Here is a 23676-nt window from a genome sequence, read left to right on the forward strand (position 1 = left end):
CCTGGCAGGACTAGGACCGGACAAGGGGAGGACTCACTCTCCCAAACTCCTCGGCCCCAGAATTCGTCAGCGTCGCACCCGAAGGCGCTTAAAATCACTGCTGTGGCCCGAGGGGGTTGAGAACAGCACCGCACCACAAAAAGTAGCAACTTGGCAGGACTGGGACCTGGCCAGGGGAGGACGAACTCTCCCAGACTCCCCGGCCCCAGAATTCAACAGCTTCGCACCCGGAGGTGCTTAAAATCACAGCTGTGGCCCGTGGCGCGGGACGTGCCCTGACAAAGCCCGGGCGATGGGCAGGCCCCTCTGCGCCCGTCCGCAGCCGGATTGGGCTGGGCTGGGCCACCCCCTTAGTTCTGCAAAAGGGAGCAACGGTAAAAAGAGTGATTTTCTATCTTTATTATCAACTAAGAATACTGCATTGGAAAAGCATTTATAGTAATGGGAAAACAGAAGCTAACGTTGACCTCAACTGGCAGAGGAAAGTCTATAAGTAACAATACTCCAATAACAAATGATCTGAAAAATGCAATAGGTTTGATTAATAACGAAATTGTCCATTGGAGGAGGGTCCTGCCGCTACCAAGACAGCACGAAATGCAGCCCTAAAGGAAACAAGGACCGATATGGAGTCCATAGAGACTGGTAGAAATGAACCAAACATTGATAAGAGTACTGGGAACATCCCAGTGAGACAAAATCTTATTACTAAAGGCCCATGTGTTTTGACGATTCCAATCTGTTTTTTCGAACAGGACTGACTTGATATTTACCCCTGCAAAGAAAAGTAAACAACAGGGTATGATAACAGCAATCGCATTTAGTGTGCAGTCATCAAAAGCAAAACCAAAATAAAAAAATCTTCCATCTGGAACAGGGGAAGTATCAACAATAAACTATGCAAGATGTTTGGAACCCCTTTTAAAAAATTACACGGGAAAATTGATACCATTAAAAGGAGAAGTAATGACTGAAATAAAATCAGTTAAATGCGATGTTACCTGGCTAGTAAAAACGATTACAGTTTTATCATCTGTCGGAAAAGGCCCCAGTGCAACCCCTAGTAAAGCTCAGGAAAATATGACCGCTGCAAGGCATTGTCTGCACGTAACAACTAACAAGACCCAACAGCCCAACTTCATATCACACGTAAGAGATTTCTACTATGCACCTCAGACTCCCCGACTTGCCCGACACAGATTTTTTTTATTTTTATTTATTTTTAAAGTATTATAGAGCGCGAACCAGATCCGTGAGGGTATCAGAGCGCTTTACAGGATTGACGGGTGGTATAGAAAAGACGTAGAAGGGAAGAATACCATTGGGATACAAAGGGGTAGATGCATAGTACAGGAAAAACAAGCAGTCTCAAATTCTGGATCCATTTGGGATTAAAACGGGTAGATTCATTATACAAGAATATTAGCAGTCTCAACTCCCGGGTGGGATGCCCAGAAGGGCCGGGAAAGTATCATCTGGAAAAGCCATGGATAATGCCGTCATGGTGGGTGGAACAAGGTTGTTGAGGTGATTGTAATGCGATCATTAGGTGAGGAATTTGCCCATTAGGAAAGTTTTGGTCTCCTTTTTGAAGCATGTCAAAGACAACAGTCTTCTTATGATGGGTGAGAGAGAGAGTTCCATAATCTTGGAGCGACCCCAGAGAATGCCCGATCGTAGTTTTTTTTCCCTGGAAGCAAGATGGTTGGAGCAAAAGGTCTCTGGCAGACCGGGAGTTTCTGGCTCCTCCGGATAGCACACGTTTCTGGGTGAGGAATGCAAGGGAATTGGAGTATAGAGCCTTGTGAGTAGTGCAGGCCAACTTAAGTTGGATTCTGGCCTCAAGAGGAAGCCATTTCAAAGCTTTAAGTTGGGGAGAGAGGTGCTCGAATTTCTTTGAACCGGTTGGGTGTCTGTTTGCGGCATTAAGGCAGGCTTTCAGGGGGTCAGAGAGTTCTTGGGCAGATCTGCAAGAGTAGAGCATCCATATTCTAGTCTGGAGATGACTAGTGCCTGGATTGCCATTTTTAGGTCGGGAGTGTCGAGGAAGGGTTTTAGGTTTCTCGTGTAACTCAGATGATATCTGGCAGTTTTGGCCATCGAGTTGATATGGCCACGCATGTTCAAGCTGCCGTCTAGAGTTATTCCAAGGAATTCAGCAGAGCCCACAATGGTAGGAGGGCACTTTAGCGCTGCGATAGCCTTGATCTATTCCTGGATGTCTGGATTGGTTTTGTGTGGGGAGATCAGAAGAAACTCCGTTTTTTTGTGTTAAGTTTGAGCTGGTTAGAGGTGAGCCAGTGTACAGTCAGCTTCAAGACCTCATTCAGGGAGAGAATGTCCTTAGGAGAAGAGATTTTAATGTAGATCTGTGTGTCGTCGGCATACATGTGGTAGGAGATATTGGCAGTGTGTAGCACCTCTGTGAGCGGTTCAAGGTAAAGATTGAAGAAGGTAGGGGACAGGGTTGAGCCTTGGGGGACTCCCACCGTGATCGGAGAGGGAGCGGATAGGTTGCCGTTGATTAGGACTCTCTGTGAGAGATTCTGGAGGAAGGACTTAAGACTTAAACCATTCAAGAACGGTGCCATCCAAACCCATCCGGAGTTTGAGGCGTTCAAGGAGTGTTTCATAGTTAACCGTATCGAAAGCCGAGGATAGGTCTAGGAGGATAAGGAGACAGGTTTTGCCTTGGTCCAGGGCTTGGTGGGCATCATCAACGATGTGGAGGAGGGTGGTTTCAGTGCTGTGATCTGGTCTGAACCCGGATTGGAAGTCGCCTAGTAAGTGGAAGTTAGTGATGTGGAGGCTCAGCTGCTGCTGCACACATTTCTCCAAAACTTTGGCCAGGAGTGGGATGTTGGATATAGGTCTATAGTTGTCAGGTGAGGTAAGATCCAGCGTAGGTTTTTTTAAGATGGGGGCGACTTGACTGGCTTTAAGAGAGTCGGGCATTGATCCCTGTAGGAGGAAAGCGCTGATTACTGCAGTCCTGGAAGGGATTATAGCCTGAAAGGCGGCAGCTAGGCAGTAAGAGGGGAGAGGATCATTGATGTGATTGTTCGGGTTTAAGGAGGATAGAATTTTCGAGACAGAGTGTTCGTCATAGACTTTAAAGTTGGACCAGTGCGCTTAGTTTTTGGGTGAAGTGTGGGAGGGTAGCACAGAGGGAGGTAGTAGAGCCAATGGCGTTTGTGAGAAAATTGCGGATTTAAGTTTGTTTCCTAGGGCAGAGATTTTGTCGCAGAAGAAGGAGAAAAATTCCTCAAAGGATATTAACGATTTAGGGGTTTCCTTGGAGGTTTTTGCTAGTTTGTTGGATTGATGTTTGACCAAATTGAATAGCTTGCGAGGTCTATTCTTGGTGTTCTCTAGTTCTGTTTTGAAGAATTCTTTTTTCGTGTTGAAAATTTTCCTATAGTAGGCATTTCTGGCCTGGCGGAGAAGTTTTAGATGGGCTGCTGGCGGGTGCTGTTTCCAGTTACGTTCTGTCTGCCGAAGATGTAGCAGGAATGACACCCATTAGAAAGAACTAATGAGCCGAACTCGTTATTAACCGCAGACCAACGAAGATCCACAAGGACACATTGCAATTACACCCACAGGCTACACCTTATGTAATTGTTTTAAAAAATGTCCCAGAATTGGCATGTAAGGCTATAGAGCCCTTGGGGGGACTTGAAAAATAAGGTTGTACATTGGTTTACTAAGAACACTAACTGTAATACTAATTTCCGGGGGCGTGGTCTCGCCGGCCGCAAGATGGCTGCACTCTAAGTGAGCTCTGCTGGCCGAGAGCATAATCCGTCAAAATCTGAGAAGAATTGCCTCGATGCTGAAGCATATTCAGCAAGTTTGTATTGCTGAACCCCTCCTACAGCGATGCAGTCTGTTTGTTGGGGCCAGTATACCCACAATGATGGGAACGCCATAGCCCTTCGGCTAGATCGATAACTCCTTAAACCGCGTGGGTGATCCCGGCTTGCAAGAGATGCGAGTGGCCACTCAACAGTGATAGTGACTCGCCTGGGACACCTGGGTCGGTGTCGCTGCCCTACAACGATCCTGAGCCCTGAGAAGAGGCCCACTGCTGTGGGATGACTGATACGGGCACCGCGAAACTACGGCAACCGCACCGAGACTGGCCATGAAGGACTGATGAGCCTCACTGCCATGGCCTGCAGCTTCGACTACTATTAACCCGCTGAGAAATCCTGGAGACGTGGCCGCAGGAGTGCGTCCCCAATCAGCGACTAAAAGTGAGCACAGTTGGGAGGCCTCTCATTGTGGGTCCGTGCTGCCTCCTTGTGTGGGTCAGTGAAGGAGCGCGCTGGACACCGCAAGTGGGCTAACCCAAGGCCCGCAGCGCCGTATTGGCAGCATGCTTAAGGCAAATCATATAGACTAAACAGGAGTGAGATACCCGTCAACCGTGTTGGGATTGGGGTGTAATAACGTAAGAAAAATAGTATCCCAACTGCTATTAATTGAAGGCAGTTAGCAAAGATATGCGTAAAACATTATCCGAAAGGAAGCAAGGAGACTCTATATGATTCTAACATGTGCTTGAGGCATCATTTTATGTACAAATATTTAAAAGAGAAACAGAAGTATAATTTGCAGTTATTGCAGCACTGCAGTATACAAATCACAAAGATGGAGAACAACCCAAATTATACGTGGTGCTCTAGGTGTGACAGTGAAAACCAAGGTAGCGATGCATGTGACAATGTGAAACAGCGTGGGTGGCGCGAGGTGACTGGTGAATAAATGTACAGTGAAATATTTGGTCCACGGCGTTTCCAAGTGGATTAAGAGTTCATTTTTGAAGTATTCAATGTAGTAAACCGCTTCGTGTCTAGCGCCTGTATTTGCACTGGAAAGTCGACGGCGTTTCGATCCTAGTTAGTTCGGGATCTTCATCAGACTGGGTCGTGGGCAGTGCTGCATAGGGGGCAGAGAAAGAAAGGGGTTGGAGCACGGGTGGTAGGGTGACAGAGGAGCGACGGAGGAAAGGGTGACGGGGTAGGGACAGATGGTGCAGGGAGGAGGGAGAGCTGTGGAGTGTAAGGTGAGGTAGCCGGGCCCCTGTGACGGGAGCCGGGGTGGTGGCGAGCGCACTAAACAACAGGTGGCTGGAGAGCACTGGAACGTATAATCTACATGTGGGATAAGGTCGCTGGCAACTAATGGGCACCGGGAGAGGGCTGATGGAGCGGTGCATGAAGCCTGGAAAGGATACCACCAGTAGCGGTGGGAGTGGACACGCAGGTGTCAATATATGGCTGTCATGCCCAGGGTGGGTGGATGGATCAATACGGAGCCTCAGAGTAAAAGCGGACATAAGGGGTGAGCGGGGTGGTGCTAAGCGTCTCAAGTGGGTGGAGGGGGGGGGGGAGAGGAGAACGGGGAAAGGGGTATACAAGGGGAGCGAGCCGGATGCCCAAAAGGAAAGGCTGAATTAGGCTGCTCAGATAGGGGCAGGCCAGCGGTCTCATGAAGGAGTAAGTACTGGGCATGAGAAAGCAAGGGGAGGGAACCAGTACCCAAGAGCGGAAGCGCTAGTCTGGCGGTTATAGGCTGCATCGCTTAGGGTGGGCCACGCATGTGGTAATGGGCGCACACGAGGGGTGCTGAGTTTACCTGAGGGACGGTCAGGAGGAGCAAATCGCTGGTAGACGGCATCAACCGTGTGTCGGGCTTGGCTCTTAATCTAGGGAAAAGAAGGTGATCAGAGGAGGCGGAGATTGGGGGAAGGGCCGCAGAATGAAGAGGGATGACAGGACCTACCCATTAATGGATATGTATCCGGGCCTGTAGCTGGGGGATCCGTAATGGCTTCCTGGTCTAGAAGAACAAGGGCGGGGGTCAGGGATGCCACAGAGAGCGTGATCGTGAATCGAGGAGCACAAAAGGGGTCGGTCTTACCAGGGTCAATAGTGATGAGTACTGTCGAGGGTGGTCCAGGAAGAGAGTGAGTTCTATCGAGCCGACCCCGGGCGTAGTCAGCTAGTAGAGAATGAATCTAAAAGGGAGGAGAACCGAGTGAATACAATACTGAGGCGATGTCGGCAACTGGATTGCAAGGGCCAGGAAGGGCAGGCAGAGCACGTACCTCTAGAAGAGCCAGCCTAGATGTGTGTCCGTAGGGTTCGAAGTAACCACAGCGACGTGAAGGCAAGACTCGTGTGGTAGCCTAAGGATGATTGGTTGGGGGGCGTGGCTGAGGTAGAGGGCAGCGGCAACCGGAGCCAGGGGACTAGGGATAGGCTGTGAAGAGGAAAGGCGGGACGCACATGGGAGTGTGTAGAGAGAGGGTTTGTCAGCAAGTAAAACGCGGACGGATCGAATGGAGTGGATGGAGGACGAGTTTCGGGATCGGGATGGTGGGGCAGGGGGGCAGGGGCATGACATGGGAAGACTGGGAGCATGGGAAAGGTGGCACTCGAACGGGAACTCCTACGGATGAGAGAACCTGGAAGTGAATAACACGTGTACACATTCCTAGGGGAGCATGCATGAAGGCTTTACACAGGCATGAGAGAAGGGCATGCCAGGTCACAAAAACAATAGTAGATACACAGATTTTAAGGTACCAACAAGGTCAAACAATTACAATATAAGCTGCACAATTACAGTAGGTCTTTGTAGGTATATGCAGTCTTGTAGTCGTGATCCCAACAAGGTCAAATAATTACAATATAAGCTGCACATTAACAATTGGTCTGTGTAGGTATATGAAGTCTTGTGGTCGTGGTACCAACAAGTTCAAATAATTACAATGTAAGCTGCATATATGTCCGTGTCGGTATCTGCAGTTTTGTGATCATGGTGGCAATGGCAGTTCGGACAGAAATTGTGAATACATGGATGGTAGCGCGATAAGGTACATCACGTCTAGCACATTTAGCAACAGTGGTAAGATAGGGGTGGAACAGGGACTGGTACGAAATGGGGACAATGGGGCTCAGAGTCAGGTCAGACGGATATCGTGCTGTTCCATTCATCAATGGTATTCAGTCCACTATTAACCATATCGCAAAAGGTCATCCATTTACACTCGCATCTGTTGAGGAGTGCTTTGATGTCTCCGCCTCTCTGTGGCAGTGTGACCTGTTCAATGATCAGCCACCTGATGTCATTGTCATGATGGTCTTTTTCCAGGAAGTGAGCAACCAGAGGTGCCATTATTACCTTACAATTGATCCGGCTTTTGTGCTGGATAATTCTGTTCTTGATGGTTTGTGTGGTTTGTCCGATATAAAGTAGGTCACACGGGCATCTGATGGCGTAAATAACATTGGAAGACCGGCAGTTGGTATGATTTCTGAGGGTGTAAGTTTTGTCTTTGTAGGTGAATACTTTAGTGTTGGTGGTGAGTTCACAGACTGAGCAATTCTGGCATTTGAAGTGACCGACTACTGGTGGGAGCCCCCAGGCTGCAGTTATAGTGTGTTTATCAGTGGTCTTTTGAGGCCAGGTTATGGCATGTACCAAATGGGATGCCAAGTTGTCTCCTCGTTGGTAGGAGAACAGGGGTTCCTCCTTGAACGGTTCAAAGGGTCGAAGTATGCTCCAATTCTTTTTAATGATTTTGGCCACTTTGTTGCTGTTGGGGCTAAATCTGGACTAGTTTAAGCCACCTTGCCACTACCTGTTCCAGGCATTGGATGGTCCTGGGCATCGACACAGCTATCGAACATAGCAAACAGGAACTCAAGGAGATAGAAGAACTCAAACAACTGATCCTAGCTGACTCCACTATCCCTGACACCAAGAATCTCATAGAAAAGGTCAATAACACCATTGCGACATTTGGAACCTTTGAGCTAAACAAGAAAGCTACCAAAATACAAAAAGACATACAATTTTACAAAGTGGAACAAACATACCCGTATCTCAAAGAGGAATTTTATAACACTCCATACGTGCCACCCAGATCCAGGAACTGGGGCAGATTCAGAAATAACCAACGGATCACCTTCTCTGATTCATCCAACACTTCAGCTGAGGAATCAGACCCAGGTGAAGGCTCTAGCTCCACACGCCAGGCGAACAGGCCACCACCCCTGCTCCCTCAAGGTTTTTTAGGGAGAGGCCCTAAAAACCCTCTCTCTACACACGCCCCTGTGCATCCCGCCTTTCCTCTTCCCAGCCTATCCCTAGTCCCCTGGCTCCGGTTGCCGCTGCCCTCCACCTCAACCACGCCCCCCAACCAATCATCCTTAGGCTACCACACGAGTCTTGCCTTCACGTCGCTGTGGTTACTTCGAATCCTTCGGACACACATCGAGGCTGTCTCTTCTAGAGGCACGTGCTCTGCCTGCTCTTCCTGACCCTTGCGATCCAATTGCAGACATCGCCTCAGTATTGTATTCACTCGGCTTCTCCTCCCTTTCAGATTCATTCTCTACTAGCCGACTACGCCCGGGGTAGGCTCGATAGAACTCACTCTCTTCCTGGACCACCCTCGACAGTACTCATCACTATTGACCCTGGTAAGACCGACCACTTTTGTGCTCTTCGATTCACGATCACGCTCTCTGTGGCATCCCTGACCCCCGCCCTTGTTCTTCTAGACCAGGAAGCCATTACGGATCCCCCAGCTACAGGCCCGGATACAAATCCATTAATGGGTAAGTCCTGTCATCCCTCTTCATTCTGCGGCCCGTTCCCAATCTCCGCCTCCTTTGATCACCTTCTTTTCCCTAGATCAAGAGCCAAGCCCGACACACGGTTGATGCCGTCTACCAGCGATTTGCTTCTCCTGACCGTCCCTCAGGTAAACTTGGCACCCCTCGTGTGCGCCCCTTACCACACACGTGGCCCGCCCCATGCGATGCAGCCTATAATCGCCAGACTACCGCTTCCGCTCTTGGGTACTGGTTCCCATCCCTTGCTCTCTCTTGCCCAGTATCTACTCCTTCCCGAGACCGCTGGCCTGCCCCATTCTGAGACAGCCTAATTCAGCCTTTCCTTTTGGGCATCCGGTTCGCTCCCCTTGTATACCCCTTTCCCCGTTCTCCTTTCCTCTCCCCCGCCACCCCCGTGAGACATTTAGCACCACCCCGCTCACCCCTTGTGTCCGCTTTTACTCTCAGGCTCCTTATTGATCCCTCCACCCGCCCTGGGCTGACAGCCATATATTGACACCTGCGTGTCCACTCCCACCGCGACCGGTGGTGTCCTTTCCAGGCTTCATGCACCGCTCCATCAGCCCTCTCCCGGTGCCCATTGGTTGCCTGCGACCTTATCCCACATCTAGATTATATGTTCCGGCGCTCTCCAGCCACCTGTTGTCTGGTGCGCTCGCCACCACCCCGGCTCCCGTCCCAGGGGCCCGGCTACCCCACCCTCCACTCCACATCTCTCCCTCTCCCCTGCACCATCTGTCCCCTACCCAGTCACCCCTTCATCCGTCGCTCCTTTCTCACCCTACCACCCGTGCTCCAACCCCTTTCTTTCTCTGCCCCCTATGCAGCACTGCCCACGACCCAGTCCTGATGAAGATCCCGAACTAACTAGGATCGAAACGCCGTCTACTTACCAGCGCAAATACAGGCACAAGACACGAAGCGGTTTACTACATTGAATACTTCAAAAATGAACTCTTAATCCACTTGGAACCGCCGTGGACCAAATATTTCACTGTACATTTATTCACCAGTCACCTCGCGCCACCCACGCTGTTTCACATTGTCACATGCGTCGCTACCTAGGTTTTCACTGTCACACCTAGAGTACCACGTACAATTTGGGTTGTTCTCCATCTTTGTGATTTGTATACTGCAGTGCTTCAATAACTCCAAATTATACTTCTGTTTCTCTTTTAAATATTTGTACATAAAATGATGCCTCAAGCACATGTTAGAATCATATAGAGTCTCCTTGCTTCCTTTCGGATAATGTTTTATGCATATCTTTGCTAACTGCCTTCAATTAATACCGGTTGGGATACTATTTTTCTTACGTAAAGGCAAATCATGACGCTTGCCTGGCCTGCAGCTTCAACTACTATTAACCCGCTGAGCAATCTGGGAGATGTGGCCGCTGGAGTGCGTCCCCCCTCAGCGACTAAAAGTGTGCACAGTGGGGAACCCTCTCACTGTGGGCCTGTGCTGCCTCCTTGTGTGGGTCGGTGACGGAGCGCGCTGGACACCGCAAGTGGGCTAACCCAGGGCCCACAGCACAGTATTGGCGGCATGCCTGATAAAGCACCTGAACGCTGCGACTCGTACCGCCCTCTCTCACTAATAAACACAGACAATAAAACATATGCAAAGCTACTAGCGAACTGGCTCCTCCCGCTCATGCCCCTAATATTATGTCCAGATCAGTCTGGCTTTATACCAGGATGCGTGACTTCACATAACCTATGGACCATATTCTCTATAATGCACCAGATGAATCCCTTTATTGCCTGCGGTGGCGGCTCTGTTGGATGCCACTAAGGCTTTCGACACACTAGAGTTGCCGTTTCTATTCTCGCTCTTGGGCCGGCTAGGCTTTAGCTCGAACTTCATCCATAAGATCAAGTTGTTATACACTTTAACCTCGGCAGGTATTAAAGTCAACGGGCAGATAACCCACTCTCGTGTAGCTGTTTGCTATTGCGATGGAGCCACTGGAGGCTCGGCTGCGCCAGCATCACACACACAGCGCGGCATTGGTTTCACTGCCCGCAGTTTAGTGACTTGCATGTATGCTGATGATGTTGCACTATATATTTGTGAACCACGCACCAATCTAGCACCCAAACCAGAGAAGTAATATGCATTGCTGGGTATTCTGGAGTGCACATCAACTGGAGCAAGTCCATTTTATTTCCCCTCACTGACGCAATGCTCCCTAACCATACAGAATACCCACTAAAATGGGCCACGGAACCGACCTGATACCTTGGGGTATGGATGAGCAGAGACACGAACGAACTCTGGAAAGCCTGTTTGCCTACCCAGAGCGTCCTGAACGCGCTGCGCTTGTTATCTTCGCATAGCCTGCTTTACTTTAGGCATTTTAACACTCCCGATTTCTTATTTGATTTAATGATAGTTTAATTCTGCCCCTGTTTTTAAATTCCCTGCCCACTTGCTCGCACAGTTCATCGTTGAAGCACCGCTGTTTGGCGGGTCCTCTTCCCGGTATTCCTGGTACTGTTGTACTTTGGTGGCCATATTGGGGGGTAGAAGTATGCCCGGCGGCGCCATCTTGACGTTGTGACGCTCTAGTCGTCACAAGGACGCTAGTCGTCTACTTAAGGAGGGAAAACTCAGGGGACTAGCCCTGTTTGATGTTGCACTATATATTCGTGAACCACGCACCAATCTAGCACCCAAACCAGAGAAGTAATATGCATTGCTGGGTATTCTGGAGTGCACATCAACTGGAGCAAGTCCATTTTATTTCCCCTCACTGACGCAATGCTCCCTAACCATACAGAATACCCACTAAAATGGGCCACGGAACCGACCTGATACCTTGGTGTATGGATGAGCAGAGACACGAACGAACTCTGGAAAGCCTGTTTGCCTACCCAGAGCGTTCTGAACGTGCTGCGCTTGTTATCTTCGCATAGCCTGCTTTACTTTAGGCATTTTAACACTCCCGTTTTCTTATTTGATTTAATGATAGTTTAATTCTGCCCCTGTTTTTAAATTCACTGCCCACTTACTCGCACAGTTCATCGTTGAAGCACCGCTGTTTGGGGGGTCCTCTTCCCGGTATTCCCGGTACTGTTGTACTTTGGTGGCCATATTGGGGGGGGGGGGTAGAAGTACGCCCGGCGGCGCCATCTTGACGTTGTGACGGTCTAGTCGTCACAAGGACGCTAGTCGTCTACTTAAGGAGGTCATGCTGACGCGCAGCGGGGTCGCCGGATTTCCGCCGGAGTTACGCCTGAGTTCTGCCCGTCTGCGCCCGTCAGCGCTAAGGACGGGCTGCAGGACGGGCTGCGTTGTGAGGATGCCCTGCCTATGGTAACCTGTCAGGTAACACGCTCCTATTCCCTTACGGACATGATTGCACTGAAACCATTCTTTTTACCCTGTCACCACAGTTTTACTCCTGATGCCCTGCTTCACTTCTCCATTTGCCCAACTTGTAACAGTGATCCCCTTTTTACTCCCTCCCCCCTTGGAAGTGTACAAGCCCATTCTATCGCTAAGTATCCCCTGCATTCGGAAAGGGGTTTTCTAATTAATGCCCGATCGCTAATTAATAATAATGTTGCCTTTCACGATTTTGTTACGGCTAGGAACCCCTCTTGTGTTTTTATAACAGAAACCTGGGCTTCGGACTCGTCAGGTCCTGATCTTCTGAATGCGATTCCTGAAGGCTATGCGCTGCATAGATTGGACAGAATAAGGCGGAGAGGGGGAGGACTGGCGATTCTTTATAAAGCCTCTTCTGTTTGTCGCATAAAAGCCCTTTCCGAGCCATCTGATACCTCTCAGGCTATGCACTTTTCTATCTCTTCCTCTCCCTCGGTATCTTTCACTGGTCTTCTTATCTATAGACCTCCTGGTCCCAGATCCAATTTCAGCTGTGACCTTTTTAGAATCTTGGAACCTTACTTTGGTAAACCCCATTTCACCATTCTAGGGGACTTAAACTTCCATCTAGATGACCTGAGTTCGAAAGATACTCTCTCTCTGACGGACCCCCTTACCGCATGTGGTCTTCTCCAGTTGGTGAATAGTTCAACTCATTTGGCAGGACATATCTTGGACGGGGTGTTTTCCAACGACCCTAGGCTCTCGACGGGTCCCCCCGTTCCATTGGTCTGGTCAGATCACTTGGCCGTACCCTTAGAACTTACATTTTTTTCTGTGCCTCTGCCTATACGGTGTTCCGCCAATAGAGTTCCTAAGAGGAGCTATAGGAGCATTACAAATGAATCTCTTGCACCTTTTATAGGGTCCATCGCCCTTTTATCTACCAGAGATGCTGGTGAAGCTGCACAGGAGCTCGCTAACTCCATCTCCAGAGCTGGTGATGTGCTAGGCCCAGCACCTCTCCGCTATTCAGCAAGGGGTAAACCTTCTGCCCCCTGGTTCACAGAGTCGCTGAGGCTCATGAGGCAGAGCTGCAGGAGGCAGGAGAGAAAATGGCGGAAAACCTGGGACCCCACTGAAAGAGATTCTCACAAGCTGTTGCTGGGAGAATATAAGGCTAGGATCATCAGGGAAAAACAGGAGTTCTTTTCTAAGCGTACGACGTCCCTTACCTCATCTAGGGAACTTTTTAAGATTGTCGACTCTTTGTGCTCCTTACAAGAGCCGGACCCTGTCGTAGGCTCGCAGGAGCTATGCGACAGGATTTCAGAGTTTTTCCACACTAAAATCGCGGATATTTATCTCACGCTAGAAGCACAGAGAAGGACTCTAGATGCTAATCCCTGTTTGACCCTTTCCAATCTAGAGCCCTGGACCAGAGATCCTTCCAAGACCCTAACTGTCTTTCCGCCTCTTACCATTAAAGACCTAGATTCACTGCTGAATAAGACTAAATCAGGTTCCCCTTTGGACCCTTGCCCCTTGAAAGTTTTGAAGGAATGTAGGGACACCCTGTTACCGCCACTATTGGAGGTGATGAACGGTGCTATGCTACAGGGCACCTTCCCGGCAGCCTGGAAAAAGGCGATAGTTAAGCCTTTACTTAAAAAGCCCACTCTGGACCCAGAAACTCTAAAAAATTTCAGACCTATTTCCTTGTTGCCAGCTCCTGCTAAAATGTTAGAATCTCATCTCAACCTACATTTCACTGCCTTCCTCGACTCCTCTGGGTTCCTGGACCAGTCCCAACACGGATTCAGGAAATCCCTTAGAGAGGAATCGGCACTCACTGTGGTGATGAATAATATTCGAACTAAGGTCGATCAAGGGCAGACCACTCTTCTGGTCTTACTTGATCTGACGGCAGCCTTTGATACCCTGTCTCCCTCGATTTTAACATCTCGTCTGAGGGAGATAGGGGTGCAGGGCCCAGCTCTGAGCCTTCTGTCTTCCTTTTTAGAACTAAGAGAGCAGAGGTTCAAGCTTGGAGAGTTCCACTCCCCTGCTAAACCGTTGCAATGTGGGGTGCCGCAAGGGTCTGCTTTGAGTCCGACCCTGTTCAACATCTATGTGGCCCCACTTGCTAGGTTAGTAAAATCGCAGGGGATGGAGGTGGTGTCATACGCGGATGACACACAGATCATGGTGTCCCTGGTCCACTCGGTCGGTACCTCCGTGTTCAGCTTCAGGAACTGCATGCAAGCAGTTTCTGAATGGATGATCCAAAATTCCTTGAAGCTGAATGGCGATAAAACCGAGGTGCTGGTCTTTGGTAAGGACCAGGAGATTTGGTCCAGCGAGTGGTGGCCCCCTTCTTTGGGAGCCTGTCCTATCCCATCTCACTCTGCCAGGAATCTTGGTGTAATCTTTAACACCTCGTTGACCATGAACCTCCAGGTAAATAGAACCGTGGCCACCTGCTGGGGAGTTATTAGGATTCTGAGGAGAATCGTTCACTATCTCTCCCCTCAGGCCCGTAAGCAGGCCGTGGTCGCGCTGGTGTCCTCCCGGCTGGATTACTGCAACGCATTGTATGCAGATATCAATAAGGGCCTTATTCAACGTCTTCAGACTGTGCAGAATGCGGCCGCAAGATTTGTTCTGGATGTCCCCAATTCTTTTTCTGCCACACTAGCCAGGAAGAGCCTCCATTGGCTTCCGATCCAGTTTAGGATCTCGTTTAAATACTATGCCTGGTCTTTGGAGCCCTATCGGCAGGATGCTCTGATGCCATAGGCTCCCTCTTACCTTGCTATATCCCAAGCAGGAGCCTCCACTCCTCCAATATGAATCTTCTATGTATTCCCTGCATCAATAAGGTCAGATGGGGAGGAAGGGCCTTCTCTACTGTGGCCCCGGACTATGGAATTCCCTCCCCGCCGAGATCAAGACTCAACCCTCGCTGGCCCTTTTTAGAAAGGCGCTAAAAACGTGGTGTTTTATCAAGGCCTACCAGTAAGCTTGCTTTGGGGATACTACAAGCATTTGTTTTAGGCGCCTTGACGCCCATTGGGCTAAGTAGCGCTATATAAATCGGGTTTCATTCATTCATTCAAATCAAATTATGTTCAGGAGATGGAATGACTGGAAACCAAAATCCCGATTTAGAATAAACTCCCACTCTCCCTGGAGGGCCAAATTGCAATAGCCAAAATGGCGGTTCGGCCGAAATTTTAATACTTGTTTCCGAACATTCCGCTACCCCACACAATGCAATTTTTTAAGAGACTACGCTCAGTTATAGTTACGTTGACATGGGCGGGTGACAGCCGCGTATTGCCTATGACACTCTGACACTGCCCTTCTCGCGTGGAGGGTTGGGAGCCCCAAACTTCAAACTGTACGCTTATTGTGCTCAATTCAGCTTCTTACATTTCTAGCTACACCCAACTACCTTTCAGCCACACCTTGCAACAGAGGCGGATCTGCCCTCCCCATGGCCGATCCTGCCATATAGGGAGCCTAGAAACAAAATAAACACTGTGGAATGCATCCGCTGGGCTTGGGAAGGCATTTGCAAACAAACAGGCAGCGACACCTTCGAAGCGCCATCAATGCTGCTTGCTGAGAAACCCTCCTCTCCCCATTACATAACAAAGGGATGGCGCCACGCAAAGTCCCTGGGCATCTGCATGAATGCAGATCTTTGTACAGATTGCCAGCTTCTTCCACTCCCGCGCATGTTGAAGCTACAACACTCACCCCGCTAGACAGCCTACTATACTACCAAATTCGTGCGACCTGCAGGATCATAAACAGCGCATTTCCTAACCCTCGACCGGCCAATGCAGCACTTGAATAAATTCATACTTCTACCTTGCCTCGTAAACTCGTCACCAAACTATTATTTACATTAGTGCCCTCCCCAATTGACATCGAACGTGCGCGCTGCACTTGGGTGGTAGACCTGAACAACGGGCCATCACCAGAACAGTAGCAACACTGCTGCACTCAGAATGAAAAACTCTCCCCTAACCATAGGCTGAGACTAATACACCTCAAATTCTTACATAGACTGTATCATACCCCTGTGGCCCTCCACAAAATGGGCTTAACTTCAGACGAAAGATGCACGCGGTCCTCTGCGCCAGGCGCCACGTTTATATACTTGGCCTGGACATGCTCAAAAGTGGTCAATTACTGGCAAGCAGTGTACGTGATCATCAACGATATCACCTCTGACCACATCACATCAGACAAACTCATGTGCCTGCTTGGGTATGTTAAGGAGATCCCCGAAGCTAATCGCTGATTAGTGGCGCTCCACTGGGGGCTTAAACAAGCACCATTGACCAAGACCTGGCTAGCTGATGCTGTACACTGCCAGACATGTCTGACTGAATATTGGAATTTTATGCCCCTTGCAAATCTTCCACATGATATTTGGGGCCCCCTGGTCACATACCTCCACTGCCTGGACAACACTCATACAAGCCCAAACTCCCTGGGGGGAAGGCTTCTAACACACACCACCTTAAACTGTCATGAAACGTCACAAGGGGAACACACACAAGTCCCCTATTTGTGGTGCCATATACTGTGTACTCTGGACCATATCACTCATACCCACATAACACATAGAATGACCTGTTATTACATACCCCTGCAGGACTGTTGTTCTAAATGTATATTGCGAATGTATCTGGGCCAAGGTGTACTAATTGAATGCTTGTATTGTAATGTGCTTAAAGTTCAATAAACATTTCTAAAAAAAATAAAAACTGTAGTACTTATTTTCTCTTCTAAAATATAATGATGAGACAAGTCAATTGAGTTGGTAACAGGACAAAGTGTTGTCAAGGGGATTGTATTGTTGTAACCTTCTGTTGCCCCGAGGTGGCAAGAACACTAATTGATGAACTTTCCTATATGTATGACCATTGAACAATCAGAACAATACTATTATTGCAGTTCCATTAGGACATTTTGATAATCCCGTTATTGAACAACCACTTCATGCTAATAATGGATCTGGCCCCATAGACCAGTATTTCCCACTACCTTTGACAAATAGATTTCTACCTCTTAGAAGCTGTAGGGATCCTGACTATCAGAGGAGGCAGAGCAATTGGTTGTTATAAATCAAGGTACCACCCCCATACTGTCAAGCCTACTACTTACAACCACAATCCAAGCCGATACCCGTCATACGAAAACTTTACTGTTACTTAATGGAATGTGGCTGGGGTAAGAAGTAATCTAAAAGATGAAGAATGGCTCAACTGGTTTATAAATTGCTCAATAATTCTTTTACAAGAGACATGGCATACTGAACCATTTTATATTGATGGTTTTAAAATGGTCTCTACTCAAGCTGCCCCCTCTCAAAATGGAAGAGCCAAAGGAGGCCTGGTCTCAGTTAAATCACCGCTGGTTTTAAAGAAAGTTTATACCAGTTCCCATTTTTTCCAGTTACTGTTCTATTGTACTACAGGAAAACAGCGTATACTATTGATTAATTTTTATAATAATATATTCAATAATTCCAGACATAGGGTAATCATGTCCTTAGAAGAGGAACTGGATAAACTTCTAAAGGATCTCAGGGGAGACTATTTAACTATCTGGGCAGGCGACTTTAATAGTGAGATATGTAAAATGTTGGATGGGGAACACTGTGGTTATTGAGATGATGACGGTGACACTTATTCCCATTTTCCCCACAACTCATATGGTGACACAATTAACGGTGTAATGTATAAACGCAACCTCGAATTTACAGAGCAGATAGGAAAGGAAGGCCATGTGACCACACAAACATACGAGGGAGCTAGGTATTTCTTAACCATCGACCATGTATTAATATCCGGGAACGGTTGAGGTTCAGTTGAAAAGTTTGAAGTGGAAGTAAGCCAATATAGCTACCATCATCCACTATTCCGGACGCTCAGATTAAGCACGATGCATCAGGAAAGGATATGCCTAGATGCTGACAAAGACATAGGGAGAAAATGGAATCTCCATTAAATGGATAAAATAGTACAAGATAGGCAAGAAGACATTAACACTTTCATGGATGGAACTTCAACAAACTCACACATTACTACGGCATTCTGCAGTATCGCATCTGGAATCTCAGGAGACTTAAAAATAAAAAATTAGAAGCATGCTCATGAAAACCCTAGATGGTTTGACCAACAATGCTCCAAATTAAATCAGGCCCTAAAGAAAGCTTTACAAGAGAGGCTGCAAGATGGGGAAAATGTGGGAATTCTACGGAAATCATATAAGCAGATTTTAAATAAAAGGAAGGTACAAATACAGGAGCTAGCATGGGAAAAACTCGTCCACGGGGCAGACACACGGGATGCAATCCTTTGTTGGAAGAAACTTAACCAAAACTTTTTTTAAAAACAGACTGCTGATAAGATTGAGACTTTAGTACAGCCTACATACAGACTAGCTAACACAGTTTGAGCAAATCTTTAACCCTAACAATGAGGTACCTCTTCCCTCTGACAACAGTAATTTTATGGTCGTTGATATCCCCTACTTGCCCCCATTACCCTAGACGAAATTAAAACTGCTCTAGACAGAGAAGTGCAAATGGGAAAGCGGCAGGCCCCAACGGGGAACCCACTGATATTTTTAAGGCTGATATGGATTTTTGGTCCCCAATTTTATTTAGAGTCTGCAATGCAACAGCGGGAGGAATATTGCCTGCAACTTGGGTAGAGAGTGTTATTGTCCCAATCATCAAGAAGGGTGTTAGAGGGGACACAAAATGCTACCAATCTATATCCCTACTCGACTCAACATAGAAACTGATGCGAAGGATTCTCCTGCAGAGATTAGAAACATGGGTAAGCGAGAACAAAGCCCTTACCAAAAATCAATTTGGATTCAGAAAGGATATAGGGACCATTGAGCAGTGTGTCAACCTCAAACTGCAGATTGGTACATATATATACCCTCTAAAGATCGTCATCAGCATCTATGTTTTGTAGACCAAGTGCATTTGACTTATTTAACCATGCAAAAAGATGGCAGGCTCTAATGGGGATGGGAGTCCCACTTGATATCATCACATACCTATCACAAATATATGATTTACTAATTTCAAGAGTCTGTTATGGTCTCAAATGTGAATGCACCCCTTGTTTTATAGTTACCCATGGCATAAGGCAAGGCTGCATCCTTGCACCGCTTCTATTCTCGCTTTATATTAATGGCGTTGACAAACGTTTCCAAAAGCTGAATGCTGATGCCCTCAGAGTTGGTAATCGTGTCACACTGGTCCTTCTGTATGCGAACAACACAGTCTTGCTATACAGAACAGCAAATGAGCTCCAAAGCAGAAGAGAACATTTTGCTAATTTTATGAATGAAAAGGACTTCATACGTAATCTGAAAAAAAAAACTTTATGATGACATGCAGAAAAGGGAAATCAAAAAGCAGTATACACCATGTTGGTGGTGTGCCAATTGCAAATACCCATTCTTTCTAGTACTTGGGTCTACTTTTCACATCAGTAGGGCACTGGGAAGCACATATTGACCTTTATAAATAAAAATGTCTACATTCAATTGAAGACATTTTCTAAAAAAAAATGGAGAAGAAGCCAATTAGGGAAATCCTGACCCTGTATAAGAGCAAGTGCCTTACAGGTACCTGCTAAGGCGCATCACTATGGGGGATGGCTGACCATTCCGTATTGCAGACTCAGGAAAATATATTTTTAAGGAGGCTATTAGCAGTCCCCAATTCAATCCCTACATATGTTATTCATAAGGAACTATCAGTCTCCTATATTAATGACTACATTAGTCCAGCAGCCCTTACTGTTTGGCAAGGGATCTGGAGCAAGGATGTTACCAAATTTACCCAAGATAATTATAATGGATTGCCTTGCCCTTGAACATGGTAAAAAGATCCCTTGGTTGCTGTATATTTATAAACTTTTAAAGGAGTGTGACGTGCAAGTTGATTATAAAGACCCAATGGCTATCCAAAACTATAGCAAAAGGGACCTAAAACTACGGCTTGCAGGAGCAACAGAAACACCAAGAGATATAGCAGCAAGCTCAAAGCAGATGACTAAGGCATACTTTGAAGGTCCTTTTGTGTTGGGTACGCAACAATACTTACTGCAGGTAACAAATTTACAACACAGGTTTTATCTCACGAGAATGGGTATTTTTCATTATTTTATTGCATTTCCTACCATGGGCAAATGGAATCGAAACATTCCAAATTGCCCTTGCGACGGAAAGTCACAGCAGTCGACATTGCACTTTATCCTTTTTGGTAATTTTTATAGAGACATTAGGAAGCATCTTTTACGACCTTAATTTATTGACAGTAAATTGTATTTTTACAAACCCGCTTTTATTTACATCCGTAGTATAGAAAATGAAAAAGTATGCAATGCAGTAGCTGCTTTTACACAAATGGCGAACAAAAAAAGAAAAGATAATTCACACCTTGAGGCACTAATGTACGAAAAAACATAGGACCTAGTGTAGCAATGTATCGAAAAAAATACCTCCAATCTGGGAGACGGTAATCCCACTAGAAATAGGGGAACTATTAAAAAACAAACATGGGCATGGCCATGCCTCAACCCCTAGAAGAGTCTTTCTCCCCCCCTGGGGGGCAGATCGGGAATGCACAAAGAAAAAGAGCCCACTAGACACTAGGAATCTCAAAATGGTGCAAACAAACAAAATAATGGGTGTCCTACCATTTCATCGAGCAATGCCCCAGCCCCAGAAGGGGCAACAGTCTCTTTCTGCCTCACTGGGGGCAGATATGAGGTAGTCCCAATTAGAGAGTTTGCCCCAAATCTGCTCCTCTTCCGAGGGAAAAAAACCGATAAGACACCAGGGATTGCACATTTGGGGTAAAAGAAACGGGTATGACATTGGCCGTACCCCCATCCCAGAAGGGAGAAAAACTTCGGTCTACCCCCCTTCTCCAGGTACAGACAAAGGTTTCGAGCAATGCCGCGCCCCAGAACGGGCAACAGTGCCTCTCTACCCCCAAGGGGACAGATAGGTGGTTTGTTGCAATTGAAGAGGTTGCCCCAAATCTGCCCCCGGCAGGGGCGGGGGTGTTAAAAAGGTAAGTAGGAACCAGGGCATTGGCATTTGGGGCAAAAAGAGGTGGACAGTCATCATACTGTGGAATTGTGTCATGATTCTGCCACTCTTGCCTCCTATGAAGTGTCTTTTGTAATTCCCTATTTGTTTTTGCCAGTGCTTGTTTATTGTTTTACCAGTGCTTGTTGTTTGCACTATCCCTTGTTTGTGCCAATGCTTGTTGCCAAGGCAGCTGCCCAGAGTTTATTGTCCCTTCTCAGTTCCAGTAGTTTATCCGAGAAGAACAAGTTACTTACCTTCCGGAACGCTTTTTCTGTTGGATACAGTATCTGCCTGTGGATTCCTCACCTTGTGAATATCCCCCTGCGTCAGCAACATTCGGAAATTCTTTTTGTAGCTTCTCGCCGACGTGGACGACGTCACAGAAGCACGGCATCGCGCGAGGCTCCGCTGACGTCACCGACTCCATAATAGGCCCACGTCGGCGTGATGACATCAGTTCCGCCCTTTTTTCCGTGCCTTCGAGGCACACGGACAGATCAACTACAGTAGATATACACACAATGTACATAGTACCAAATAATAAAAATAACACACACAGTGTGTAGCCAATGCAGGAAAGCAATTATAATAACACATTTGCTTTGACAATAAAATATTAGCATTACAGTAAATCAGGTGTAGAAGAGTGGACAACGGGGAGGCGGGTGGGTCAGTGAAGAATCCACAGGCAGATACTGTATCCACCAGAAGCGTTACCGAAGGTAAGTAACTTTTTCTTATGATGGATACATCTGCCAGTGAATTCCTCACCTTGCGAATAGAGTCCCACAGCAGTCCCCTCTCTCGGAGGAGGGTGTCCACTCGCCTATACCAGAAAGTCCTGGAGGACAGAACGCGCAAAGTGGCCGTCCCTCCTCACTTTGGAATCCAAGCAGTAATGTGGAGGGAAGCCCAAGTCGCTGCTCTATAAATGTCCTCTACAGGTACACCCCTAGACAAAGCAGATGTAGACCTTGCTCTAGGGGAATGAGCTCTTAAACCTTCAGGAGGTTCCTTACCCGCCAGAGAGTAGCATATCTTGATACACAAGACAATCCATCTCGACAGCGTGCGCTTGTGTACTGCCTTGCCTCTTCTGGCTCTAACAAAACCAACAAAGAGCTGGTCATCCACTCTGAACTCTTTGGTTCTGTCCAGGTAGAAGCTCACCGCCCTCTTCGGGTCCAAGCTGTGAAGTCTCTCCTCCTCCTTGGAATGGTGAGGGGCAGGATAGAAGGTAGGAAGGGTAACGGGCTGCCCTAGATGGAAGGGAGTTACCACCTTAGGCAAAAAAGCAGCCCTGGTCCTCCTCAGTACCATTCGTTCAGCATGAATGGCCAAGAAAAGGCCAAGAAACGGGGCCTTGAACTAAGAGCTTGAAGCTCACTTACCCTCCTTGCTGAGGAAATCGCAATAAGGAAGACCGTTTTAAAAGACAACAGTCTCAAGGGACACTTGTGCAAAGGTTCAAAAGGAGAACCCATCAAGAAAGTAAGTACAAGGTTTAAGCCCCATTGAGGCACAATAAAGGGAGTAGGAGGAAATTTATTTGTAAGGCCCTTTAGAAACCTTAAAACAATAGGAGATTTAAATAAGGACGGCTGATCCAGCAGGCAAAGGAATGCAGACAAAGCTGAAAGATAAACTTTCACTGTAGCTACAGCAAACCCTTGCTGAGCCAAAGAAAGCGCAAACTGAAGAATGGCAGAAAATCAAGACTTCAAAGGGTCAATGGATTTCTCCCCACACCAAGAGACAAATTTGGACCAACTGTAAGAGTAGATAGACTTGGTGGAATGACGCCTGGCTTTTAAGATGACATACACCACATCGTGTGGGAGAGAAAAAGAATTCAGGTTGCCCCGTTCAATCTCCAGGCATGAAGGTGTAAGGTCTGGAGGTGGGGGTATAGAACCTGCCCCTCCATATGAGAGAGGAGATCTGCCCTGAGAGGAAGACGGAGCGACGGGCACGAGGAGAGGTGGAGAAGATCTGTGTACCACAGTCTTCTTGGCTAATCCGGGGCGATCAATATGACTTGGGCCCGATCTTGGCAAATCTTCCTCAGAACCCGAGGAATCAAGGGCATGGGAGGAAACGCGTAAAGGAGTTGCGAGTCCCAACTCAACTGAATCGCATCCCCCAAAGCTCCCTGCATCGGATACTGGAGACTGCAGAATGACGGGCAGTGAGCATTCTCGTAAGTGGCAAATAGGTCCACCGAGGAGTCCCCCATGTCCGAAAGACGTGACGAACCACCTCCGGATGACGCCTCCACTCGTGATCGGCTGAGAACTGCCGACTGAGACTGTCTGCACGCACGTTCAGAGCTCCGGCCAGATGATTTGCCAACAGACAAATCCGATGGTTCTGAACCCAGGACCAGAGACGCAGAGCCTCTCTGCAAAGGCACCGCGACCCCACTCCTCGCTGCTTGTTGACATACCACATCGCGGTAGTGTTGTCCGTCAGGACTTGAACTGACTGACCGCAAAGGGAAGGGAGGAAGGCCTTGAGCGCTAAACGTATTGCCAGCAAC

At 47.7% G+C, this 23676-nt stretch overlaps 1 protein-coding gene across 2 annotated transcripts in view; it reads right to left on the bottom strand.

The window, feature by feature from the left end:
* EXD3 (exonuclease 3'-5' domain containing 3) overlaps positions 1–23676 on the bottom strand; it is a 2419489-nt gene that overhangs the window by 982033 nt on the left and 1413780 nt on the right. The gene's annotated exons all lie outside the window — the stretch shown is intronic.

Source organism: Lissotriton vulgaris, chromosome 5, assembly GCF_964263255.1.
Source record: "Lissotriton vulgaris chromosome 5, aLisVul1.2, whole genome shotgun sequence".
In the NCBI taxonomy this organism is placed as follows: Eukaryota; Metazoa; Chordata; class Amphibia; order Caudata; family Salamandridae; genus Lissotriton; species Lissotriton vulgaris.